Below are 27,380 nucleotides of genomic sequence, written 5' to 3' on the forward strand. Positions count from 1 at the left end.
CAAGTCTGGTTCATAAAACTGCTACCAGATTTCAGGGCTCAGAAAGGTTAAATGTGACTATTCACTCTTTTCACAGCTGCTATAAAGTCAAATCCAGGCTCTGGTACTGCCAAGACTTTGCTCTGGGGCAGGTCAGTATTGAAGACTTTTCACCATCCTGGAAATAGACAATGGGTAGAACTCAGCAGCCTAGAGGGTGGGATCAAATGATTATTTGGGTCATCAGCCCCTGCATGCAATTCATTGATTTGAAAGATTATACACCAGAATCTTCATTAATCTATCCTATTCATCTTTTCTCAAAGTTCATTCAATGAAGAAACTGCTTTTAATGTGTGAGTTATTATTTAGTGCCTCAGACATCTAGTACTAATGCCATGAGGCCACCACATGTGCTCTATCAGCTTCAGCAGTGTTGTTCCCCTTGGCCTTCCCCTCTGAAATCCTGGAGGTCTAAACCTCTTAAGCATGCAGAGCCTGTTGCCTCAAGGAGTGTGAGAGGAGCCAGAGAAAGGCTCGTGGCTTTGGGTGGGGGGAACAGGGTGCAATTTGTATCTTGTTCACTTCTTCCCTGTTTCCATATGAAAATCTTGTTTGGATAAAATCAGAGTTCCTGGTGAGTTGTCAAGAGTTACATATTTCCATTTTCTGTCTCAACCTTTGGGATTAAGGAGAACTTTAAAAACTGGTGTGTAGTGTGTGGGAAAAAATCCCCCAAAATGAGAAAAATTAAAAACAGATGAAAACCAAAAGAGAAAGCAGCCTAAGATGGTTATAGAACTCAGATGGAGATGCACAGAGATAGGAATCACCTCCACCGTAATTCAGGTTTAGCACTGGCACTTGAGATAGTCAAAGGGTTTCTCAACTCTGGGGCAAGGTTTTAGTTTCAAGACTGGGGCTTCCAGGGCAAAAAACAGAAGAAAAATATACAGTCATCATATATAGCTTAAATGCATGTAACAAGTGGCTACCTAGGCTGGCATGTCTAGAAAATTTTCTGATTACAGTTTTGACAAGAATATTCCCTCTCTACAAACAAGTGCTATGCCTGTCACTCCATTCCTCATGTACTATTTTATATTGTTGACCAATTTAAGAGATCTTTACAGTGTTGATGATACAGAGCCTTTAAAAAACCTACTTAATCTGGAAAAGACCTATTCTTAGTTCAATTTTGTAGGAAGTAAATATTTCAGGAATGGGACATTCTTTTAAAAATAAATAAGTGTACAATGGTAGCTATTTTGTAAATTATATTTCTTCAATTTCAGAGATTTAGTAAACATACTTAATCTGGTTCTATTTTGGAAACAAAACTGTTATTTCCAAATAAACTGGAAAAGGTCATTAATTGATAATCTCCTTAGGGTTTTACTCTGTGTTGTGATAGCATCAGTATATAGTCTAGGCATGAGGAAATAGAGCAATTAATACTCATAAATATGAAATGCAAAAATTTATGCTTTATGTTGAGAAGTGTCATTCTTAATTATAAATATGCCAACATTACTGATACTTTCATTAATAGGATTTTTAAGTAAGGTGCCAATAGTTCCAGATATGAAACTCACTTGTACTTCTAGAATAGGTTTATAAGAACACCTTCATTAACTAACTATATTTCTAATTTAAAATTGTCTCCACTTTATATTTGACATATTCTTTGACATTTTTGCAAACAAGCAAGAATTAGAAAAATACCCCATTGTGTTTATTCATTGTTTAAATATTTTATTATCCACTTTCAGATTGAATCAACCATTTTAATTGCATTAACCATCCATTCTACCTTATTTTTCCTAACCTTATCTGTCACTCTGAAATTCTATTTTGTGACACTCAAAACTTTTATTCTAACTCAACTTTCATATGATGGAGGAAGATTACTCTATTTGCATATATTTAAAACTGAGTCCTCAGACTATTGTCCATGAGATATGGTTGCTGTGCTTTTAAATCTCCTACTATGTTATAAGTATATGGCAGTAAGAATGACCTTCTCCAAAAGGAATGAAAATTAAGATTTTTTTAAAGTTAAAATGCATATTTGATTCTCATTGAAAATTTGCTTTTTAAACTGTTGCTCATATTTTCCAATATTTGGCTGAAAATATAGACAGGCCCTTGGACCTTAGTCCTCTGGAAGGGGAAGGGAGGGAGCAGAGCTGTCAACCTGAACAAGAAGGGTTAGAAAACATCTGCTCTGAAAATGAGCTGAGGCTAGGGGCTCCTCTCTGTTTAGAAACAAAGTTCAGCAGAAGGTCTACTAGAGGTACAACCTTTGGAACAGCAGAACATAAAGCATGCTACTGGTATTTTCAAAGGCCTATGGTAGCCTGACATCATGGATGAGGGCATCAGGTATCAAGTCCATGTATGAGATAGTTTCAAACCCTGACTTAGAGTAAGGTTAAGACCCAGTATAAGACAACAAGACGAGGCTTCCCTGGTGGCGCAGTGGTTGAGAATCTGCCTGCCAATGCAGGGGACATGGGTTCAAGCCCTGGTCTGGGAAGATCCCACATGCCATGGAGCAACTAGGCCCATGAGCCACAACTACTGAGCCTGCGCATCTGGAGCTTGTGCTCCACAACAAGAGAGGCCGCGACAGTGAGAGGACTGCGCACTGTGATGAAGAGTGGCCCCCGCTCGCCGCAACTAGAGAAAGCCCTCACACAGAAACGATCACCCAGCACAGCTAAAAATAATTAAAAAAAAAAAAAGACAACAACCCCAATTCATTGAATAAATGTTTTCCCCAGGATCCTGCGCCATAGCATAACCTGAGCAATTGTATGAAGTCACCATGATGTGCTTTAGGACTGTCTCAGATGTTCACTCTGACCCTGACACACTTTCCATTCATTTCTATAATGTTTTTTATTTTTATCTTTAACGTCTCAATTAAAATCTTACTTTTCCAGGTAAGTGCTTCTTGGACAACCAATTTAAAGTAGATATCTGTTATTCTCTCTCAAAGGATCTTTTTCTTATCTTTCATTGTATGTGATTCGTAATATCATTTTATATATTTTTCCTATTAGGCCCCATCAGTACAGGCACTATGTCTTTTTATTCACTATAGTATACTCCAAGACTAGTATGGTGCTTGGCACATAAGCAACTCTCAATAATTTGTTAAATAGATAAAAGTTAAATAAGAAAATGCACTACCTTAATAACTGGCTAGTGAAGTGAGTAAACTGAATAGATACTCAGGGATAGAGTACATTGGAGAAGCTAGAATTGTCAGGAGTCCATTGTTGCCTGGAGAGCACAAAAGAGGTGAATTCAAAACCAAGGCAGAACCACAAGGAGAGCAAGATGGTGGAGAAGAAGGATGTGTGCTTACTCCCTCTTGAGAGAGCACTGGAATCACAGCTAACTGCTGAACAATCATTGACAGGAAGACACTGGAACTCAACAAAAAAAATACCCCAAAGACAAAGGAAAGGCACAATGAGATGGTAGGAGGGGAACAATCACAATGAAATCAAATCCAATAACCGCTGGGTGGGTGACTCACAAACTGGAGAACACTTGCACCACAGAAGTCCACCAACAGGAGTGGAGGTTCTGAGTCGCACGTCAGGTTTCCCAACCTGGGGGTCCGGTAACGGGAGGAGGAATTCATAGAGAATCAGATTTTGAAGGCGAGCGGGATTTGATTGCAGGACTTCGACAGGACTGGGGGAAGTAGACTCCACTCCTGAAGGGCACACACAAGGTGGTGTGCATATCAGAACCCAGGGGAAGGAGCAGTGGCCCCACAGGAGATAGAACCAGACTTACTTGCTGGTGTTGGAGGGTCTCCTGTGGAGGGGGGTGGTGGCTGTGGCTCACCACGGGGACAGGGACACTGGCAGCAGAGGTTCTGGGATGTGCTCCTTGGCATGAGCCCACCCAGGGTCTGCCATTAGCCCCACCAAAGAGCCAGGTAGGCTCCAGTGCTGGGTTGCCTCAGGCCAAACAACCAACAGGGAGGGAACCCAGCCTCACCCATCAGCAGACAAGTGGATTAAAGTTGCTCTGCCCACCAGAGCAACACCCAACTCTACACCCCACCAGTCCCTCCCATCAGGAAGCATGCACAAGCCTCTTAGATAGCCTCATCCACCAGAGGGCAGACAGCAGAAGCAAGAAGAACTACAATCCTGCAGCCTGTGGAATGAAAACCATATTCACAGAAAGATAGACGAAATGTAAAGGCAGAGGACTATGTACCAGATGAAGGAACAAGATAAAACCCCAGAAAAACAACTAAATGAAGTGGAGATAGGCAACCTTCCAGAAAAAGACATCAGAATAATGATAGTGAAGATGATCCAGGACCTTGGAAAAAGAATGGAGGCAAAAATCAAGAATAGCAAGAAATGTTTAACAAAGACCTAGAAGAATTAAAGAACAAACACCTAGAAGAATTAAAAAAATAACAAATGGAGATGAACAACACAATAACTGAAAGGAAAAAATACTAGAAGGAATCAAAAGCAGAATAACTGAGGCAGAAGAACGGATAAGTGACCTGGAAGACAGAATGCTGGAATTCACTGCCGTGAAACAGAATAAAGAAAAAAGAATGAAAAGAAATGAAGACAGCCTAAGAGACCTCTGGGACACCATTAAACACAACAACATTCGCATTATAGGGGTCCCAGAAGGAGAAGAGAGAGAGAAAGGACCCGAGAAAATATTTGAAGAGATTATAGTCTAAAATTTCCCTTACATGGGAAAGGAAATAGCCACCCAAGGACAGGAAGTGCAGAGAGTTCAGGCAGGATAAACCCAAGGAGAAACACACTGAGACACATAGTAATCAAACTGACAAAAATTAAAGACAAAGAAAAATTATTAAAAGCAACAAGGGAAAAATGACAAATAACATACAAGGCAACTCCCATAAGGTTAACAGCTGATTTCTCAGCAGAAACTCTACAAGCCAGAAGGGAGTGGCACAATATATTTAAAGTGATGTCTACCCGGCAAGGATCTCATTCAGATTTGAAGGAGAAATCAAAAGTTTACAGACTAGCAAAAGCAAAGAGAATTCAGCACCACCAAACCAGCAACAAATGCTAAAGGAACTTCTCTAAGTGGGAAACACAAGAGAAGAAAAGGACCTACCGAAATAAACTTAAAACAATTAAGAAAATGGTAATAAGAGCATACATATCAATAATTACCTAAAATGTGAAAGGATCAAATGCTCCAACCAAAAGACACAGGCTTGTTGAATGGATACAAAAACAAGACCCATATATATGCTGTCTACAAGAAACCCACTTCAAATCTAGCGACACATACAGACTGAAAGTGAGGGTATGGAAAAAGATATTCCATGCAAACGGAAATCAGAAGAAAGCTGCAGTAGCAATACTCATATCAGATCAAATAGACTTTAAAATAAAGAGTGCTACAAGAGACAAGAAAGGACACTACATAATGATCAAGGGATCAATACAAGAAGAAGATATAGCAATTATAAATATATATGCACCCAGCATAGGAGCACCACTATACATAAGGCAAATGCTAACAGCTATAGAAGAGGAAATCAACAGTAACACAATAATAGTGGAGGACTTTAACACCTCACTTACACCAATGGACTGATCATCTAGACAGAAAATTAGAAAGGAAACACAAGTTTTAAATGACTTAATAGACCAGATAGATTTAATTGATATTTATAGGCCATTCCATCCAAAAACAGCAGACTACACTTTCTTCTCAAGTGCACACAGAACGTTCTCCAGGATAGATCACAACTTGGATCACAAATCAAGTCTCGGTAAATTTAAGAAAGTTGAAATCATATCAAGCATCTTTTCCGACCACAACACTATGAAATTAGAAATCAATTACAGGGAAAAAAATGTAAAAAACACAAACACATGGAGGCTAGACAATACATTACTAAATAACCAAGAGATCACTGAAGAAATCAAAGAGGAAATCAAAAAATACCTAGAGAGAAATGACAATGCAAACACGACAGTCCAAAACCTATGGGATGCAGCAAAAGCAGTTCTAAGAGGGAAGTTTGTAGCAATAAAATCTTACCTCAAGAAACAAGAAAAATCTCAAATAAACAATCTAACCTTACACCTAAAGGAACTAGAGAAAGAAGAAAAAGAAAAAAAAAAAAAACTGAAGTAAGTAGAAGGAAAGAAGTCATAAAGGTCAGAGCAGAAATAAATTAAATACAAACAAAGAAAACAATAGCAAAGATCAATAAAACTAAAAGCTAGTTCTTTGAGAAGATAAACAAAATGCATAAACGATTAGCCAGACTCATCAAGAAAAGGAGGGAGAGGACTCAAATCAATAAAATTAGAAATGAAAAAGGAGAAGTTACAACAGACACCGCAGAAGTACAAAGCATCCTAACAGACTACTACAAGCAACTCTATGCCAATAAAATGGACAACCTAGAAGAAATGGACAAATTCTTAAAAGGTATAACCTTCCAAGACTGAACCAGGAAGAAATAGAAAATATGAATAGACCAATCACAAATACTGAAATTGAAACTGTGGTTAAAATTCTTCCAACAAACAAACGTCCAGGACCAAATGGTTCCACAGGTGAAGTCTATCAAACATTTACAGAAGAGTTAACACCTATCCTTCTCAAACACATCCAAAAAATTGCAGAGGAAGGAACACTCCCAAATTCATTCTATGAGGCCACCATCACCCTGATAGCAAAACCAGAAAGAAATACTACAAAAAAAGAAAATTACAGACTAGATACAAAAATCCTCAACAAAATACTAGCAAACAGAATCCAACAACACATTAAAAGGATCATACACCATGATCAAGTAGGATTTATTGATTTGTGAAAGTATTCTTCAATATACACAAATCAATCAATGTGATACACCATATTAACAACCTAAGAATAAAAATCATACAACTGGGGCTTCCCTGGTGGCGCAGTGGTTGAGAGTCCGCCTGCTGATGCAGGTGACACGGGTTCATGCCCCAGTCCAGGAAGATCCCACATGCCGCGGAGCGGCTAGGCCCACGAGCCATGGCCGCTGAGCCTGCATGTCCGGAGCCTGTGCTCTGCAACAGGAGAGGCCACAACGGTGAGAGGCTCGCATACCACAAAAACAAAAAGAAAACCATACGATCATCTTGATAGATACAGGAAAAACTTCTGACAAAATTCAACACCCATTTATGAGAAAAACTCTCCAGAAAGTGGACATAGAGAGAACCTACCTCAACAAAATAAAGACCATATATGACAAACCCACAGCCAACATCATTCTCAATGGTGAAAAACTGAAACCATTTCTTCTAAGATCAGGAACAAGATAAGGATGTCCATTCTTGCCACTATTATTCAACATAGTTTTGGAAGTCCTAGCCACGACAGTCAGAGAAGAAAAGGAAATAAAAGGAATACGAATTGGAAAGAAGAAGTAAAACTGTCACTGTTTGCAGGTGACATGATACTATACATAGAGAATCCTAAAGTTGCCACCAGAAAACTACTAGAGCTAATCAATGAATCTGGTAAAGTTGCAGGATACAAAATTAATGCACAGAAATCTCTTGCATTCCTATATACTAATGGTGAAAAATCTGAAAGAGAAATTAAGGAAACACTCCCATTTACCATTGCAACAAAAAGAATAAAATACTTAGGAATAAACCTACCTAAGGAGACAAAGACCTGTATGCAGAAAACTCTAAGACACTGATGAGAGAAATTAAAGATGATACCAACAGATGGAGAGATATACCATGTTCTTGGATTGGAAGAATCAATATTGTGAAGATGACTATACTACTCAAAGCAATCTACAGATTCAGTGCAATGCCTTTCAAATTACCAATGGCATTTTTTACAGAATTAGAACAAAAAATCTTAAATTTTGTATGGAGACCCAAAAGACCCTGAATAGCTAAACAATCTTGAAGGAAAAAAACGGAGCTGGAGGAATAAGACACCTGGACTTCAGACTATACTATAAAGCTACAGTAATCAAGACAATATGGTACTGGCACAAAAACAGAAATATAGATCAATGGAACAGGATAGAAAGCCCAGAGGTAAACCCCCGCACCTATGGTCAACTAATCTATGACAAAGGAGGCAAGGATATACACTGAAGAAAAGACAGTTTCTTCAATAAGTGGTGCAGAGAAAACTGGACAGCTACATGTAAAAGAATGAAATCAGAACACTCCCTAACACAATACACAAAAATAAACTCAAAATGGATTAAAGACCTAAATGTAAGACCAGACACTATAAAACTCGTAGAGGAAAACATAGGAAGAACACTCTTTGACATAAATCACAGCAAGATCTTTTTTGATCCACCTCCTAGAGTAATGGAAATAAAAACAAAATAAACAAATGGGACCTAATGAAACTTCAAAGCTTTTGCATCGCAAAGGAAACTGTAAACAAGACAAAAAGACAACCCTCAGAATGGGAGGAAGTATTTGCAAATGAATCAACGGATAAAGGGTTAACCTCCAAAATACGTAAACAGCCCATGAAGCTCAATATTAAAAAAACAAACAACCCAATCAAAAAATGGGCAGAAGACCTAAATAGACATCTCTCCAAAGAAGGCATACAGATGGGCAAGAAGCACATGAAAAGCTGCTCAACAGCACTAATTATTAGAGAAATGCAAATCAAAACTACTGTGAGGTATCACCTCACACCAGTTAGAATGGGCATCATCAGAAAATCTACAAACAATAAATGCTGGAGAGGGTGTGGAGAAAAGGGAACGCTCTTGCACTGTTGGTGGGAACGTAAATTGGTACAGCCAATATGGAGAACAGTGTGGAGGTTCCTTAGAAAACTAAAAATAGAATTACCATATGACCCAGCAATCCCACTACTCAGCATATACCCAGAGAAACCATAATTCAAAAAGGCACATGCACCGCATTGTTCATTGCAGCACTATTTACAATAGTCAGGTCATGGAAGCAACCTAAATGCCCATCGACAGACGAATGGATAAAGAAGATGTGGTACATATATACAATGGAATATTACTCAGCCATAAAAAGGAATAAAATTGGGTCATTTGTAGAGACGTGGATGGACCTAGAGACTTTCATACAGAGTGAAGTAAGTCAGAAAGAGAAAAACAAATATGTCATATTAACGCATATATGTGGAGTCTAGAAAAATGGTACAGATGAACCAATCTGCAAGGCAGAAATAAAGACATAGATATAAAGAACAAACGTATGGACACCAAGGGGGGAAAATGGGGGTGGGTGGTGATGGTGGGATGAATTAGGAGATTGGGATTGACCTATATGCACTAATATGTGTAAAATAGATAACTAAAAGCACCTGTTGTATAAAAGGTAAATAAATAAAATTAAATTAAAAATCAAGGCAGAACCAGTGATGAACAAGTGGAATTTGAAACACAAAACACAATAGCATTTATACTAGTACCCCCATAATTGAAATACTTAGGTACAAATCTAACCAAATATGTACAAGATCTATATGAGGACAACTAGAAAACTGTGATGAATGAATTCAAAGAACAAAACAGAGAGAGAATCGATGTTAATAGATAGAAAGACTCAGTACTGTCAAAATGTCAATTCTTCCCAACTTGATCTATAGATTCAGTACAATTTGAATGAAAATCCCAGCCAGTTATTTTGTGGATATTGACAAACAGATTCTAAATTTTATGTAGAGATGCAGAAGATCCAGAATACCTAACACAACATTGAAGGAAAAGAACAAAGTTGGAGAACTGACAGTACCTGACTTTGAGGCTTACTTACTAAGACAAGCTATAGTAATCAAGACAGTGTGGTACTGGCAAAAGAATAGACAAATAGATCAATGGAACAGACTAGAGAGTACAGATATAGACCCATATACATGTAGTCAACTGATATTTGACAAAGGAGCTAAGGCAGTACCATGGAGCAAAGATGGTCTTTTCATCAAATGGTGCTGGTTCTGGAACAACTGGATATCCACATGCAACAAAAATGACTCTAGACATAGATCTGACAACCTTCAGAAAAATTAACTCAAAATGGATCACAAACCAAAATGTAAAATTCAAAACCACAAAACTTCTAGAATATAACATAGGAGAAAACCTAAATGACTTTGGGCATGTTGATGACTTTTTAGGTAAAAAAAACAAATGTATGATTCATGAAAGCAATAAATGATAAGCTGGACTTTATTAAAATTAAAAAGTTCTGCTCTGCAAAAGACGATGTCAAGAGAATGAGAAGACAAGCCACAGACCTGGAGAAAATGTTTGTAAAACACATATTTGATATAAAGGACTATTATCCAAAATATACAAAGAACTCTTAAAATTCAACGATAAGAAATAACATGGAAAAAAATGGGCCAAAGACCTTAGTAGACACCTCACTAAAGAAGATATACATGTGACAAAAGAGATATGAAAAGATGTTCCACATCATATGTCATCAGGAAAATGTATATTAAAACAATGAGATGCTACTACACACATATTAGAATCGTCAAAATCTGGACGTTGTGAACACCAAATGTTGGCAGAGAGGTTGAGCGACAGGAGCTCTCTTTCATTGCTGATGGGAACGCAGAATGATACAGCTACTTTGGAAAGCAGTTTGGCTGTTTCTTACAAGACTAAACATACTCTGGTCATACATTCCAGCAATTATGCTTTTTGATGTTTATCCAAAGGAGTTGAAAACTTATGTCCACACAAAACCCTGCACACAGATGTTTATTACAGCTTTATTCATAATTGTCAAATCCTGAAAGCAACCAAAATGTCTTTTAGTAGGTGAATGGATAAACAGTGGTACATTCATACTAAAGGAATATTATTCAAACACTAAAAAAAAATGAGCTATTAAACCATGAAAAGACATGGAGGAAACTTAAGTGCATAGTAGTACTAAGTAAAAGAAGCCAATCTGACAAGTCTACATGTTGAATGATTCCAATTATATAAACTCCTGAAAAGGCAAAACTATGGAGACAGCAAAAAAGATCAGTGGTTGCCAGAGGTTGCAGAGGAGAGGGGAGGAATGAATAGGCATAGCCCAAAGGATTTTTAGGGCTTTGAAAATACTCTGTATGACATCATAATGATGGACAAGCCATTAAACATTTGTCCGGACCCATAGTATGTACAATACTAATAAGGAACCATAATATAAACTATTGACTCTGATTATGAGGTATCAATGTATGTTCATCAATTACAACAAATGCACCACATTGATGGGGGATGTTGATGAAGGAGGAGGCTATGAATGTGTAGGGACAGGGGGTATATGGGAAATCTCTGTACCTTCCCCTCAATTTTGCTGTGAACCTAAAACTTCTTTAAAAACTAAATTCTTTAATAAAAAAAAAAAACAAGCTCGGAGTCTTAGCTGGTCGACAGAGAATTGCCTTTCTTTCCTTAAGAACTTAGGCTCTAAGGCAGGAGCTAAGAGTATCAAAGAGGTGACATAACAGACATGCAGCATAGCCCAGGTCAGAGGAGGTTTCCTTGGACTGAAATGCAAATAGAAAACTAGGAGGAAGACACTGGGGTTCCTTAATTGTACTCAGTACCTTGAGGTACCTTGAGTCTGTGCCAGTTTCAGTCTGGATTGGGTTAATGTCTGATGTAGAAAGGAAGGAAGTAACTGGGAGGGAAGTTGGTAAAAGCAGCCTCAAATGAACCCACCTTACCCCATTCCAATTTACATAGAGGCCAGGAACCATTAATACCAGGACTTTAATAGTTTGTTACAACTCCTACTTTATTTATCACTTATTTTTTTCTCTTCATTTCTTTTTTTTTTTTCTTTTGCCTTTGGAACTTTAAGGAGGTTCTTCAAAAATGTAAAAGGGTTGTGCTTTGCTTCAGACAAAGAAGTCGGGTGAAGAAATTGGAAAATAATAGCTTCTTATTCAAAAGAATGAAGGTTGTGTATAGAGAGAACACCTGTGGAAGAACAAGATGAATACTAGTGTTAAGCAGGACACATAGGTAGGCTCTGCATAAGGTAAGAAAGGTGAAGGGAACCTCAGCTATGCCCAGAAAAAGCATCCTGAGATTTAAACTTGTAAGGGGTCTATTCACTGCAATACATTATTTCTTTAAAAAAAATTCTTGGGCTTCCCTGATGGCGCAGTGGTTGAACGTCCGCCTGCCGATGCAGGGGACACGGGTTCGCGCCCCGGTCCGGGAAGATCCCACATGCCACGGAGCGGCTGGGCCCGTGAGTCATGGCCGCTGAGCCTGCGCGTCCGGAGCCTGTGCTCCGCAACGGGAGAGGGCCCCAACAGTGAGAGGCCCGCATACCGCAAAAAAAAAAAAAAAATTTAAAAAAAAAAAATAAATAAATAAAAATAATTCTAGTTGATTAAATGCTGGTCAGGAAAGATAAGTGCCAACAGGAATATTCTCTGAAACTATAGCATTTTCATTTGATTGAAACATTTGATATATTTTCAGTGTAAGTTTGTGTCACTCAGATTTTAGTTTCTAGATAATACAAAACAATTTCCTGATAGCTATATTAAACTCAGTAATCCTATTTTCTTTGCCTAAATGATTTATTCTCAGCTCATTTTCAGTAGTTTAGAAGAGTCATGAGTTTGATGACACATTTTTAGAGCTTGATTATGGAAGAAAAGTTTCATATTTTTCTCAACACTATTTTGGCTTTTTAAAAAATAAAACTACCCTTCTTTTCAAATCCATGCAGAGCTCCTCCTTTTATTTCAGGCAACATGCAGAAGGCCATCACCTCCCATAGCATTTTTTCTTTTTTTTTTCTTTTCTTTTTTTCTGGTATCCTTTAATATCCTTTGTAATATACTGGTAATCTAGTGAGTAAATGAGTTTTTCTGAGTTCTGTGAGCTGTTCTAGAAAATTAATTGAACCCAGGGAAGTTGTGGGAACCTCTGATTTATAGCCAGTTGGTCAGAAGTACATGTAACAACCTGCACAGGCTTGGGACTGGCATCTAAAGTGGAGGGCGGTCTTGTGGGACTTATCCCTTTACCTATGAAATCTGATGCCATCTCCAGGTGTCTGAGAATTGCTTATTGGTGAGGAGAAGGCTAAACACACACACACACACACACACACACACACACTGGAATTGGGTCCAGGAACCTAACTTAGTGTTCTTCTTGGGAATTCAGTTATATTAGTTCACCAGGCCTTCCATATCAAAGTACCACAAACTGGGTGGCTTAAATTCTATATTTTTAAAATTAAAAGACTAGACATTCAAGTTGCATGACTTGCCTCAAGTTCCTTAGCTAGTTTGGGGCAGACTGAGCTCTTGAAACAAAGGTTTCTGACACCCAGTCCAGTGTTCTTTTGTGTTTAGTATATTTCCGGTTCTTCCTTTAGCAGAAGGAAAATAGTTACTCTGCAAAATACTCCCAAGTCATCATGATGTTTCCTGTCATGAAAAGTTTGGGAGGATTAGGGGAGCATGGAAGTGCTGTGAACTTTAGTATGAGGAAAAAGTGCCAGAAATGAAATGAAAGGGACAGATAGCAAGAGTCACACTGATGCTTGGCAAAGGAGCATAGTTTTTAGAGAAGGAATCTGTCGATTTTTAGTGCCACAGGTTCATTGAATACTTTCTCATTCACTACATGAAATTATCTAAGAGAGTGGCCCAAGTGAAAAGAGAATTAACTGAATAAAACTAAGTTTAATCTACATACATAATTGCCTGATCTATTCATGTATAAACAGCCAGCTATGTTCTTTGACATTATTGTTGGTGATGAGTTGGTAAAATACTTTCAGACCCACTGAGTATTAAAAGTAAAAATACCACAACTAAGTACTAGCACAATCTATATCATTTTTGGTTCTAATTTTCTTTTATCCAAAGATATTTTTCCTATAAGTATATTGTATATTTTTTATCTTGTCTCTGTCATTTAGAAGTTTCCAACAGAGTACTGGCTGATCTTTTCAAATTCTTAGTCCAGCTGTGGTAGAGTATACATTAGAAACTGATAATTCAAAATGATTGCTTGATCAATATAAAAAGACCACCTACTCTTGTGCCCCAGATGCCTTCTATATTCTAGTAAGAAAAGGATATAAGTGATATAAACTGTAATCTTAGGTTAGAAATTGCTTTCTAGGAGAGACAAATCCTTTTGGACCCTGAAGTGACAGTTTGTACAAAATTTCATTTGTTGAAAATATAGTCTGTCTAAGGTTGACACTAAATAAGAGAAACAGTGCATCTAACAAGGAAAAAGATGCATTATTCTGGCTACCATCTGATACTTTGTTTAGATCAATTTTAAGAAAGATTTCCTGTGTAAATGACAGCCCTGAAGAGTATTGGATATAAGAACACAATGAAGTTTATCTAGTTGAAATGCCTGAGTTGGTAAAGTGATTTAATGGAAGAAATTGTGAGGAAATGTCTAATAAGACCATGGATTTCAATGGCTTACTTACTTATATGGCCTGCCCTCTTTTCCTTCTCTCTGTCCCTCCCTACCTCTCTTCTCTCTTCCTTCCTTCCTTCCTTCCTTCCTTCTTTCTTTCTTTCTTTCTTTCTTTCTTTCTTTCTTTCTTTCTTTCTTTCTTTCTTTCTTTCTTTCTTTCTTTCTTTCTTTCTTTCTTTCTTTCTTTTCTCTCTCTCTCTCTCTCTGTCTGTCTTTCAGTAGTGGTACTAATTTGTATGGTAATTTGTTTTGCCTACATGCCACTATGTGTTTATCACAACCCTTGGAACTTTACAGCACCAAATAGTGTACCTTAACGTATACAAACTGAAAAAAAAATCAATCAGGAGATTCAGGGGTCCCCAGATGGAATGCAGACTGTGACAGAGGACTAACTGTCATACATGTATGACATAGTCTCACTGCAGGTGAGGGAAAAGGCTCTGATCTAAGTAACTTTGAAAATTTGTGTTTTGACTGGAAACTGTAAGACTAAATACAAAAGGAAATATACACAAACACTGTACTCTAGGTAATAAAGTTTTTTTTCTCAAGTGAGTACATGTTAATATAATTCTGAAACCATTACACACATAAGCTGGGATTGAACAAATAAGTAAAAAAAATGATGCTGGTGGGATTTTCTCACTATTGGAGTGGGAACTTACAGATAAGTAAGGGAGTTAAGGTTAGTATGGACCATGTGGTACTGGATTAAAGTTGGAGACATCAGTAGGAATTCATGTTTAGCTTAATATAGCTACAAACTGATAAATAAAAAACTAATTATAGATAAGTATGTACATATAGCTAGCATATATCCATTATTTCTTAGCCCTGTCTGCTGAAAGGGGCTTGAAGCAGTGACACTCCAGTAGTATTGAGCTCACCCAGGCCCAAGACCTTAGTTTCTAATACCATTCTACAAGAAAAGAAACTATGGCTCTTTGGAGTAAAGGCTTGATTCCAGACCTACAGCAGGGAATATATGAGATGAACCTGAAGCATCTTATTGTGTGAGAAAGTAAGGAAGTCCTCAAACAAAATGATGGGGGTATGCAAAATGGACATAGGAGGGAACTGACAGAGCTCACAATAGTGAGAGATTAAACAATTTGGGCAAAAATATAAATAATGTTTTACATTGGATTATAACCCAAATTATAAAATATATATCCATGAGTCCTTACTAATATAAACAAATGATTGAAGGAATAAATAAATGGAAGCAAAGAGGCAAATCTCCTATAATGAAGAACTTCAAATATTCATAGGAGTCTATACCGCCTCCTAAAAGGTGAAGCTTAATTCTCCATCTTTTGAGTGTAGGCTGTGCCTAGTGACTTGCTTCTAAAGAGTAAAGCATGAAAAGGGGAGTATTAACTTTACAGTGTATAAATCTGAAAAATACTACCTCAGCCTGGTAATCAAGGTTATATCATGTTGATGATATATATCCTTAATGCAAAGTGATGAAAATGGCATTTCACATTTGTGGTCTTCCTTTAAAAAACCCAGAACTATAGTCAGGAAAAATATCAGACAAACTCAAAACTAAGGAACATTCTGCAAAATATATGACCAGTACACCTCAACACTATCAAAGTCATCAAAAACAAGGAAAGCCTGAGAAACTGTCACAGACCAGAGAAGGTTAAAGAGACAAGAAGACTAAAACACCATGTGATATCCTCGATGGAACCTTGGACAGAAAAAAGGGTAGTAGAGGAAAACTAATGAAATTCAAATGAAGCATGGAGCTTAGTTAATAGTAATGTATCAATATTTGTTATTAGTTATATCTAATATACCATACGAGTTTAACACCAGGGGAAATTGAGGCAGGGTATACATGAACATTGGGTCCTATCTTAACAAATTTATAGAACTATAAAAAATTCCAAAATATAAAAGTTTCTATAAAAATTAAGTGGGTAAGAGTTTCACTTTTGTGTTTAAAATTATTCCTGAAAATTAGAGAAAATATAAAGTGGCATCAACAAAAAGAGGAAATGAAAATGATAATCCTATTTTGGGACAAAAATATGGAGAGAACTGGGCAGAACAACTTTTACAATATCTTATTTTTAATTTTGCTACACTACTTCTACATCACATAAGGGTTTGATGCTAGACAAATTAAATGATGCTGTCTATAATTAACTAGAAAGGCAAATATAGCAGGGGAAAGGAAAATAAATTTAAAGCCAGACTTTCTCTTTCATCCCACATCATATCAAGTCCTCAGAATCTAAGTAACCTGCCTTGGTTCATTGGTGTTGCTGCTTTATTTCAATATATAGACAATATTTTCATTGAAGATATTTCTTTCCCACCCAAAGGATGGAGGAAATTATTAGATTATCGAACTTTATGTGGGGTTACAACTCTTATTTCCATGAAATAAGATAAACTTTCTTAAGGACATGAAAATATAAAGAGTCTTTTTCTTTTTATAGATATCTAACTTTTCTTAGAGGAGAGAATTGGAACTTCATTGATAGCATAAAATAACTTTTATGAGTTTCAGGTTCCCTGGGAATTTTCCAAGTAATATTGAGTCTTCTGAGAGGGAAGGGAGAATGAAATAATATGCCACTGCCCTAGAAAATCCCCGCTGATTTTGCTTTCCTGAAATAAGAGGGTAACTCTTGTCAGTATTGTGCTATAAAACATCAAGTGTTTACTGCAAATTCCCTGGCAATGAATTTCTAATATGTCTTTTGGGACTTTTAATACCTCATGTAAAATTGAATTCAACTTTTAACAAAATGCAAATCTTTGGGGGAGCAGCGGTTCATGACATTTTCTCCTTGGGAATTACGGGAACAGATGCTCTCAAAACCATACATGATGGCTGTGTCAACTTCAAAATGGAGTAGGGAACTGAGGCAGATTTCCAGATAATGCTGATTACAAAACAATTTGAGACTCAATTATCTTGATGTCACATGGGGCCTGCAAGCTTCTGAATGCTTCTCTTGACAAGTAAAATACTTTTAGAGAATTTTCATAGAGAAATGACAGCGACATAAACAAATACATAGACATAGACATGGTTCAGATATTTTAATCTACTTGAAACAGCGTTGAGTTAATTAAAAACTGTGTTAATAAAGCTTCTTCTTCTTTTTTTTTTTTTTTTGCGGTACGCGGGCCTCTCACTGCTGTGGCCTCTCCCGCCACAGAGCACAGGCTCCAGACGCGCAGGCTCAGCAGCCATGGCTCACGGGCCCAGCCACTCCGCGGCATGTGGGATCTTCCCGGACCGGGGCACGAACCCGTGTCCCCTGCATCGGCAGGCAGACTCTCAACCACTGCGCCACCAGGGAAGCCCTAAAGCTTCTTATTTAAGCTAGGCAGCTGAAATAAAATTTCATTAGGAGGGGTGAAAAAAATAAGGCAAAAAGGACAAATGGTGGAGAATTCATAGAATTTCAGGTTGGAAAGTTCCATTTAAGCAGGGCCTTACTTCCTGGAATCTCCTTGGTGTACATCATTTGTCCCAGTGTCATTATTAACTGTCCCAAACCCCAATCCCTTAATTCTCAAATATTTTCTAGTTTGAATTAAATGCTCATCCATTTAGAGGTCATTGAATCCAGCCCCAATTCATATTGTTCTCTTAATATGATGGTCTGAAGTGCAGCAAAGCAAAGTAAATTTAGAGAACTAATGTATGTGACCATTTATAATAGGATATCATTAAACAAAACCCTAGATTTCTTTTTTTTTTTTTTTTTTTTCTTTTTGCAGTATGCGGGCCTCTCACTGTTGTGGCCTCTCCCGTTGCGGAGCACAGGCTCCGGATGCGCAGGCCCAGCGGCCATGGCTCACGGGCCCAGCCGCTCTGCGGCATATGGGATCCTCCCAGACCGGGGCACGAACCCGTATCCCCTGCATCGGCAGGCGGACTCTCAACCACTGCGCCACCAGGGAGGCCCAACCCTAGATTTCTTATCCAGCACTTTAATATACTTTTTACGAAGGTGTAACTCTTGAGATTTATGGGTTTCAATAAAAAGTATCCTTCCCTAACTGGGTAACTCATTGAGAAAATAAGGCAAGGAATAAGCAGATGGGAAATCTAAGTAGCACCTATGTTACTGATAAGGGTAAGGTGTAAGATGAAGCTTAGTGTGAAAAGCAAATGAATTTCCTAATACCAAACCCCAGGACTGGATACCTTTAATAGTCATAGAAGTGCTGAACATGATATTTGATGTGCCTGATCCTGAAGGCATTGCTGAGAATTCCTGTTGCCTGTGGGGAAGCCAATGAGGTGGAGGATGGAGAGAGATGGAGAGAGAGAGAGAGAGGAAGAAGAGGAGGGAAGAAGAGGAGAGGAGGGAAGGGGAAAGGGAGGAGAGGAGAGAAGAGTAAAGAAGAGAAGAGAAGAGAAGAGAAGAGAAGAGAAGAGAAGAGAAGAGAAGAGAGGAGAAGAGAGGAGAAGACAGGAATTGTTTTCACAGCCATGGAACCTCTTTTGTTCAGGTTAGTCCTCTGCACTTAGAGGGACTGTCCCAGATAAGAGTAACAGCAGGAGCATTAGAAGAAAGTGCCAGTCCTCTGATGGCTACTCAACCCCAGGAGAGAGGAGGAGCTGAGCCAACTCTGCCAACCTCATTCTTTTCAACTGTACCAGTCTCCACCATGTCTCAAATGGGTTGAGCAGGTCTGGGCTTGTCATATCAGTGGAGTTTCATGGAAGGAAGCATCAGGACTGGGGGAGAAGAGTTTCTCCATAGAAAACCTCATTTATTAAGGATATAACAAGTTTTAGTGGTTTAAGTCTCATGATATCAGTGCAAAGCAACATTCTAGGTAAAAAGTGAGGTTAGGTTTTCAGAAAAAGTAGATGAATGTCCTAGCATTGTTGTGGAGTTGGGCAGAGAAGCTGTCCTCTGAATTGCAGATTTCTTTTTCCTTTCTATCATCTATTAATACCTCAAAATTTCTTCACACTGAAACTGTAGTCTATTCATGGGCCTACTTCTCCATTTTGATGCAGCTATCACAATGATGCTATCAACAAGTGAAAAGCATAATTTGAGCTGCTTATCTGTGGTTAGAGTTGTTTTGTGCATGAGCTGTTTTCTGTATGCAGTTGATGAATAATACTGGACCTGAAGACATTTTATTTTGCAGATTGTTCACATTGCTTGTGATCTCACATCACACTGTTGGAACCAACTGAATTATCTGACACAAATCATCATGTCTGTAGGGTATTCATTCTCAGTCAAAATTACAGACTTCTTATCAATTTGTGGGGACAGTGAAAACAGGGTGTGCTGATGAGTTTCAAAGCTGAACACACTGATTCATTTCCAGGGAAGGGAAAGGAAGAAGATGACATATTTCCCCTCAGTGGACTGAAGCCTGGATCATCAGCAGTACATTGTGTTTTACATTTGAATTAAATGAATTTTTCCCAGCAGCTGCCCATGTGATTACAACAGAGGGGATTTTGATCAGCATGGTGAGAAGGGTGATTGCATTTCCTCCTCATCCACTCAGTCTTCCCTTTGGCTTCTGAGCTATGCAGGGGGCTGAAAAGCAAGTGTTGATAGCTTCTCTGACTCAGCCCTTTTGGGGACTGCTTTGCTTTGGATGGAATTTGGGCTTCAGGAGCGAGATGCCTTTCATTGAGAATTTCAGTACAAGCCATCTTCTCACAGGCAAGGACACATACAGGGCATTTACCAAAGTAGCTCAATAAAAAGCTAATTCAGTGCTTTGGATTTAAATTAATCATTTTTCATTTGACCTCAAAATTCAAATTTCTTTGCAGTTTTGTTTTTAATGCTTCCTCCTACCCCCAACAAATATGGAGCTTTTAAATTTTTATATTTTTGATGTCACATGGGTCATTTTTCCTCTTAAATTTTTTAGTTTGTTGTTAATTGCTCATTTTGTTTATTTGTTTATTAATTGATTAAGTTGATAAAACAGATGATTAGAATTTTCTGCTGGGGTCCCAGACTATTTATATGGTTACCTAGCAACTCAGATGCAACACTTTCTGAATTATTAGGAGTAATTTTACTGATGTACTGGATTAAATTATGCAGTTTGTTCTAGCAAACATGAGGGGGGTAGGGCAGAGCAACATTTTCTAGTTCTTTTCTCACAACTCCTGAGACCATCTGGTCTCACTGATCACTGCTCTATGTGATAGACGTAGCCTGTGTTCCATTCATCTCAAGCATGGTCCATTGAAAACTGCTGTTGCGTAGTAACATGGGCAGATGCTTTGAAAGCACATGGTTTTTCAAAGTGTTCAAAAGAAGCAGCATTGTCCAGCAGGGTGAGAATGGGGCATAGCATGGTCTACCTTATGGTTATTGGTATGAGTATGGCTCAGGTCAGAAACAGTTGAAGGAAGGATCGTTCCCACAAATTGGGTGGTCTTAGCTTAACGTCTTATATACTACCAATGTGGAGTAAATGATGACAACCACAAGTAAATTATGTTTGAGCTTCTGAAATGCGGTTCCTGAGAGTCCATGGCCCAGGGCTGTTATATGGTGGAGACATTAGGCAATTTCCTGTTAGGAACTTTAGCAATTGAATTACTATAAAATTCAAAATGGGGTTCACCTTAGAAAAGTTTTAGAATAAAGCTGGGATCCTGTTCAGGCTAACTTTCATAGAATTATTGCCTTTGCTTGAAATTTTATGGTGAAAAGAAGATGGATCTTAGATTCGGTCAGATACAAGTTTGAATTACACTTTGGGTAATCAGTTTAACCAACTTTAACCTTGCAGAAAGTGATTTAAGCTCACTAAACCTCAATATCATCATATATAAAATTTTTCACCTTCAGGGATTGTGAGCATTAAGTTAGGGAACACTTGACCTTACCAAGACATATCAGGTGTGTATTTTAGCTCTCTTTCCTCAACAAAGATAAGTGGATGAAATTTTACTACATATTCTGAGTTGATTCTTTAAAAAAAAATTTAAAAGATCAAATTACTTCATTCATTGGGGGATCCTTTGGGGAGTGGAAAGGAGGAATTAGAGCAATGCCAGGAATTACTCAAATGGTGAAATCATGTAGTGCTGGGGATGAGCACTGCAGGCATCAATGAAGTTAGCAGTTTAGTTTAGGTCTTGAAACAGGAGGAATATAGTTCAGCAGGTGGTTTTAGCACAGTGCTTTTTGCTATGAGCACATTTGCACCTCATTGATTTTTGCTATTCAACAAATTGTTTCTTGGTTTGTGAGATGTTGTTTCACAATTTACGACTCCTCCCTCATTTTAAGGAATATTTTGCACTAATTATGGCAGCATATCCTTGAGTATGTGAGATTTTCACAAAGAACCATCTAAAAAGTTGTTAGATCGGTCGTGAGGTAGACCTTATTCAAATTGCGGAGGTGAACTGCTCTTTTTTTCCACAGGGTTTACAATTTTCAGGGTCCGATTCAATTTTTGTCTTTTTTTTTTTTGCTTTACACGGGCCTCTCACTGTTGTGGCCTCTCCCGTTGCGGAGCCCGGATGTGCAGGCTCAGCGGCCATGGCTCACGGGCCCAGCCGCTCCGCGGCATGTGGGATCTTCCCGGACACGAACCCGTGTCCCCTGCATCGGCAGAAGGACTCTCAACCACTGCACCACCAGGGAAGCCCCAATTTTTGTCTTTTTCATGAGGCCCTTTCTGACCTCTCCCCTCCTTGGCATCTCCTCCCTACATTCTTATAACATTTAGCGTCAATAGTCACAATTTAACTCTCAATTATGTACTGATGCAAATAAGTTCCTTTATTTTGCCGATGTGATCATCTTTTCTCCCAACTAGATTTTTAACGTTTTGTTTTTCTGCTAACTGCTTGTCAAAACTCCTAACGTAGCACTGTTACATGAAATGTGATCCGTAAGTGCTTACTGATTGATTGGCTGACGTTTTACTGTTTTAGTGTAATTTATCCTGGCACCCCAAAAGAGTACATGGAGATACTTCTAGTATTGATCCTTCTCTGGTTCTCTCCTTCCTGGACACAAGGAAGCACACACTACCCAGTCCTCTTGAAGAGCCCTGTGACTAATTCTGTCCTCTCAGCTGTGAGTAGAAGTGACCTGTCACTTTCAGACTGAGGCAGTGAAAGCCCCTGCATAACTGTGGAGGCCACACATGGAAATGGTGAAGACACAAGAAGGAGGAGCTTGGACCACTCAGTCACTGCCCTGAGGACAGCTGCCCAGGAGAGTTACCTGATATTCACTGGATATGTTCTGTGAGCAAGAAATAAATTTTGTCATTTAAGTCACTGGCATTTTGAGTTTAATTTGTTCTCAAAGAATAATTTAATCTCTCTTGACTAGTTGTAGTGGAGGTTGTGATGCATCACCTAGACCTCCACTGCTGGAAAGTTCACTCATTTCTCAAGTAACTGGTTGCTGGCTGAATACCTCTCTTGGAACTGCACTAGCTAAAGAGAGTTTCCTGTCCCAAGTCTCATTCTCTCTACAGAGCACCTTATATTCAATGACTGGTAAATGAGGCAGCATGAAGACCCAACCCTGTTGCCTGGACAAGGGACAGCTTTGAAGGAGCATCAAAACTCCCTGTAGCAACTGCATTTAAATTCCACCTCTCCCTTTGCCGACTCTTGTTTCTCTCACTCCCTTACAGATGAGCATGCCCATCAAATTTTTGCATGTGCGTATCTGCCTCGGGGTCTGTTTCCCAGGGAACTGGAACTAAGATACAAATGCAGTTGTTTCAAATTCCAATAATAACTAAAAAACTTATAGAGTGAAGGTAAAAAGGCTGCAGTTTAGGTCCTGAGAGAATCTTTTATACACCTACCTTAAAAAACATACAGACTAAGATTCAGGAACCTAGTTCCTACTTGTAGTTATTCTTCAAATAACTTGTTGTGACTCAGTTTCTTCATTTGTCAAATAGGGATGGTAACATATGCTCTAATGAGAGCAAAGAGCTGTTGTGCAGATCAAACATGAAAGTGTATAAAATATTATAATGCTTTCTAAATAAGCTATGTTCTCTCTGGACTTAATCTCACTTCACCTGTAGCCAGACTGCATTTGTAATATCATTGTTGACTGATTTTTCTGAGACTTCCCAGAAAATTGGATGGGAAGCATTTCGGTATTTTTCAATATTCACCTTAGCATCTAACATAATGCCTCACTTCAAGTAGGAGCCCAGTGCCTATTTATTGAATATTCCCTTTGGGATCTGCACACCTGGGGACACATATAGGAACTGTTATTTCAGAAAAATTTTTGATTCATGTTTGTGAAGAAAAGTGAGTCAGAAGGGACAATAAGAAGACCCAATCTCATCTCCCATTTTAATTTTAATTTGGAGAGGACAGATTAACCTCCCTCATGGAGATATATCAACATTGTGTTTTCATGAAACGTGCTTAGCAAGGTAGAAAAAGTGAACTAATTTTAACCCCAAAAGACATAAAGGTAATTTTGGCTTTAGAAGTGAAATTTAAGAAATGAAATAAATTGAGAGATAATAATAATAAACAGAAAGCTTCAGGCTCAGGTAGTTGGTGGAGAAAGTTATGAAAGAAGGACACAACTAGACATTAGTATCATTTAGAGCAGCACTATCACTTCACCAATCACAACACACATAGGCATTGATTTCAGAGAGAAGTTTCAGGTTATGAATCTTTTGAAGTAGTTAATACCCTGCTATTTTGTATGAAAAATAGAATTATACCCCTGTTGATATTTTGTTTTGGACACAGTCTGCCTACTTCTGCTGGAGGAGGTGGAGAGAGGTCACCATGATCCCAAGTGTGCCATTAATAGCAACTGACAAGGGGTTAATCTCCAAAATTTACAAGCAGCTCAGGCAGCTAATATCAAAAAAACAAACAACCCAATCCAAAAATGGGCAGAAGACCTAAATAGACATTTCTCCAAAGAAGATATACAGATTGCCAACAAACACATGGAAAGATGCTCAACATCACCAATCATTAGAGAAATGCAAATCAAAACTACAATGAGGTATCACCTCACACCAGTCAGAATGGCCATCATCAAAAATCTACAAACAACAAATGCTGGAGAGGGTGTGGAGAAAAGGGAACGCTCTTGCACTGCTGGTGGGAATGTAAATTGATACAGCCACTATGGAGAACAGTATGGAGGTTCCTTAAAAAAGTAAAAATAGAACTACCATACAACTCAGCAATCCCACTACTGGGCATATACCCTGAGAAAACCATAATTCAAAAAGAGTCATGTACCACAATGTTCATTGCAGCTCTATCTACAATAGCCAGGACATGGAAGCAACCTAAGTGTCCATCGACAGATGAATGGAAAAAGAAGATGTGGCACACATATACAATGGAATATTACTCAGCCATAAAAAGAAATGAAATTGAGTTATTTGTAGTGAGGTGGATGGACCTAGAGTCTGTCATACAGAGTGAAGTAAATCAGAAAGAGAAAAACAAATCCCATATGTTAACACATATATATGGAATCTAAAAAAAAAAAAAAAAGGTTCTGAAGAACCTAGGGGCAGGACAGGAATAAAGATGCAGACAGACGTAGAGGATGGACTTGAGGACACAGGAAGGGGAAAGGGTAAGCTGGGATGAAGTGAGAGAGTGGCATGGACACTACACGGACATACACTACCAAATGTAAAATAGATAGCTAGTGGGAAGCGGCCACATAGAACAGGGAGATCAGCTTGGTGCTTTGTGATCACCTAGAGGGGTGGGATAGGGAGGGTGGGAGGGAGGGAGACACAAGAGGGAGGAGATATGGGAATATATGTATATGTATAGCTGATTCACTTTGTTATAAAGCAGAAACTAACATACAACTGTAAAGCAATTATACTCCAATAAAGATGTTAAAAAAGAAAAATAACTAGCAGCATGTTAAGCAGGCAAAAGCAGTGAAAAGAAGATGGCATATCTTCTCCAAAGGAGAGTCCTACATCTCAGTGTTTCCATCATTGTATTACAGTGAAGCATATCATGGAACATTTTTAAGAATATTTTCCCCCCAAATCAGAACAGGCTGTGCTGAGGCAAGAGAGGAAAATTGTGTTATTGTCTTTTAGTCGGTTAAAGACTCATTTGTTGGCAACAAAAGAAATAAATGGTTACCATTCTATAACACTTTTGAATGAAATTGCTTCATAATGGCTATTACCATTGCAGGGATTATCTCACCAGATTCATTGTGACAAATTTTCACCAGAAATAAGAAATATAATGCCATTACAAGATATTGATGGAGAACTTAAGTCAGGCAGTTAGGATAAAAGGAGGATAATCTTCCTTCTTGAGATACCTTCCAACCACTCTTCTGAATACTTTGCAGCTACCAAATTATAGTCTAAACTTCTTTGCAATTGATTTTATTTTACTTTACACATGCCATTTAAGTGGCTTGGCATAAGTCATGCAATCAAAAAAGTGACCATTTTATTTATGAGATCTCCTCAAAGTTAATCCTCAATCTAGGCCAAGAATGGCATAGTGGGATTTTTTTTGCACAGCATGGTCTAGAGTATATGCAAAGATTCAGTGAAATATATTTGGGTAATAGTTGCTAGGCATAGTTATGGAATGCTGGGGAGTAGAGCAGAGAAAAAATCCAGTAGATGGGGAAATAATTGGAAATTAAAATAGCTGATTTTAACAAATGGTTTTAGTCTGCTTAAGTGGCAATGTTCAGAATTACATTTCAAGGTAAAGATCACTAGTCTTAGTGCTTCATTATAAATCTTCCACATAGCCATGATATTTTCTATTTCTCCCTGTTGAATATGGACTACCCGTCGTATTACATGAGTCTAGTTTGCAACTTTTTTGTATATTAAAACATATAATATGCTAAAATGTATTTTGGATTATTTTCAGTTTGGTGGGATCTTGGGACCTGGACAGGTGAGTGAAATTCAACTGTCAACCAATTAAGCTTTAGGTTCCTATGTATTCTCAAATAATGACACCTCCATCCTTATACTTGTTCAGGCCAAAAATCTTGATGTCATCTTTGAACTCCCTCTGGCACTCATCCTTCATATTGGACCTGTCAGCAGTGCTTTCAAAATATGTCTGGAACAATTCAGCCACCTCTCACCACCTCCAATAGCATCCCCCTCATCCAAACATCTTTATCCTGCTCTTAAGTCATTACTTTACCTACTACTGAGCAGCGAGAGTGATCCTATGAAAACATAATCCACATCATGTCTTTCCTCCATTCAGAGGTCCCCAGTGACGTCTTATCTCACTTTGTGTAAAAACAAACATTCGTTCTCTGACCTATGAAACCTTACCTGATCTAACTGCGTGTCCCTTACTTCCTGTGCTGCAGCTACTCTGGCTTCCTTGCTCTTCCTCAGATATGCTGCTGGGCAGGCCTATCTCAGGCCTTCACACTTTGTCTTCTTCATTCCTCAAATGCTCTTCCCCCAGATATCCACAGGGCTAATCCTTTATTTAATTAGTCAGTACTCAAAAGTCACTCTTTTGGTGAGCTCTACCTTGACCAGCCTAACTAAAATCTTGGTATCCCCCTAAACATACACACATAGACACATGCACTTATTCCCTTCCTCTGCTTTATGTTTTCTTTTCTAGCGCTTATTATTATATAGCATATACCAAATTAAAGAAAAAATAATTATCTTGTTTATTTTCTGCCCCCCACACCAAAATCCAGACTCCTCAAAGCAGTGATTTTTGCCTGTTTTGTTCAAAGCTGCATTGCCTGTGCTAAAAGAGTACCTGTGGCATGGAAGGTACCTCACAAATATTTGTGGAGTAAATGATCCTATTCTGAGTCCAACCCATGGTTTCATAGCTTCTTGTACCAAGTAAAGCTCCAATTTTACATAATACATTATTTTCACTCTTAATGCTAGTCATGTACCCATTAAC

This window comes from Mesoplodon mirus (assembly GCF_964341445.2).
Source record: "Mesoplodon mirus genome assembly, chromosome: 5".
Classification (NCBI taxonomy): Eukaryota; Metazoa; Chordata; class Mammalia; order Artiodactyla; family Ziphiidae; genus Mesoplodon; species Mesoplodon mirus.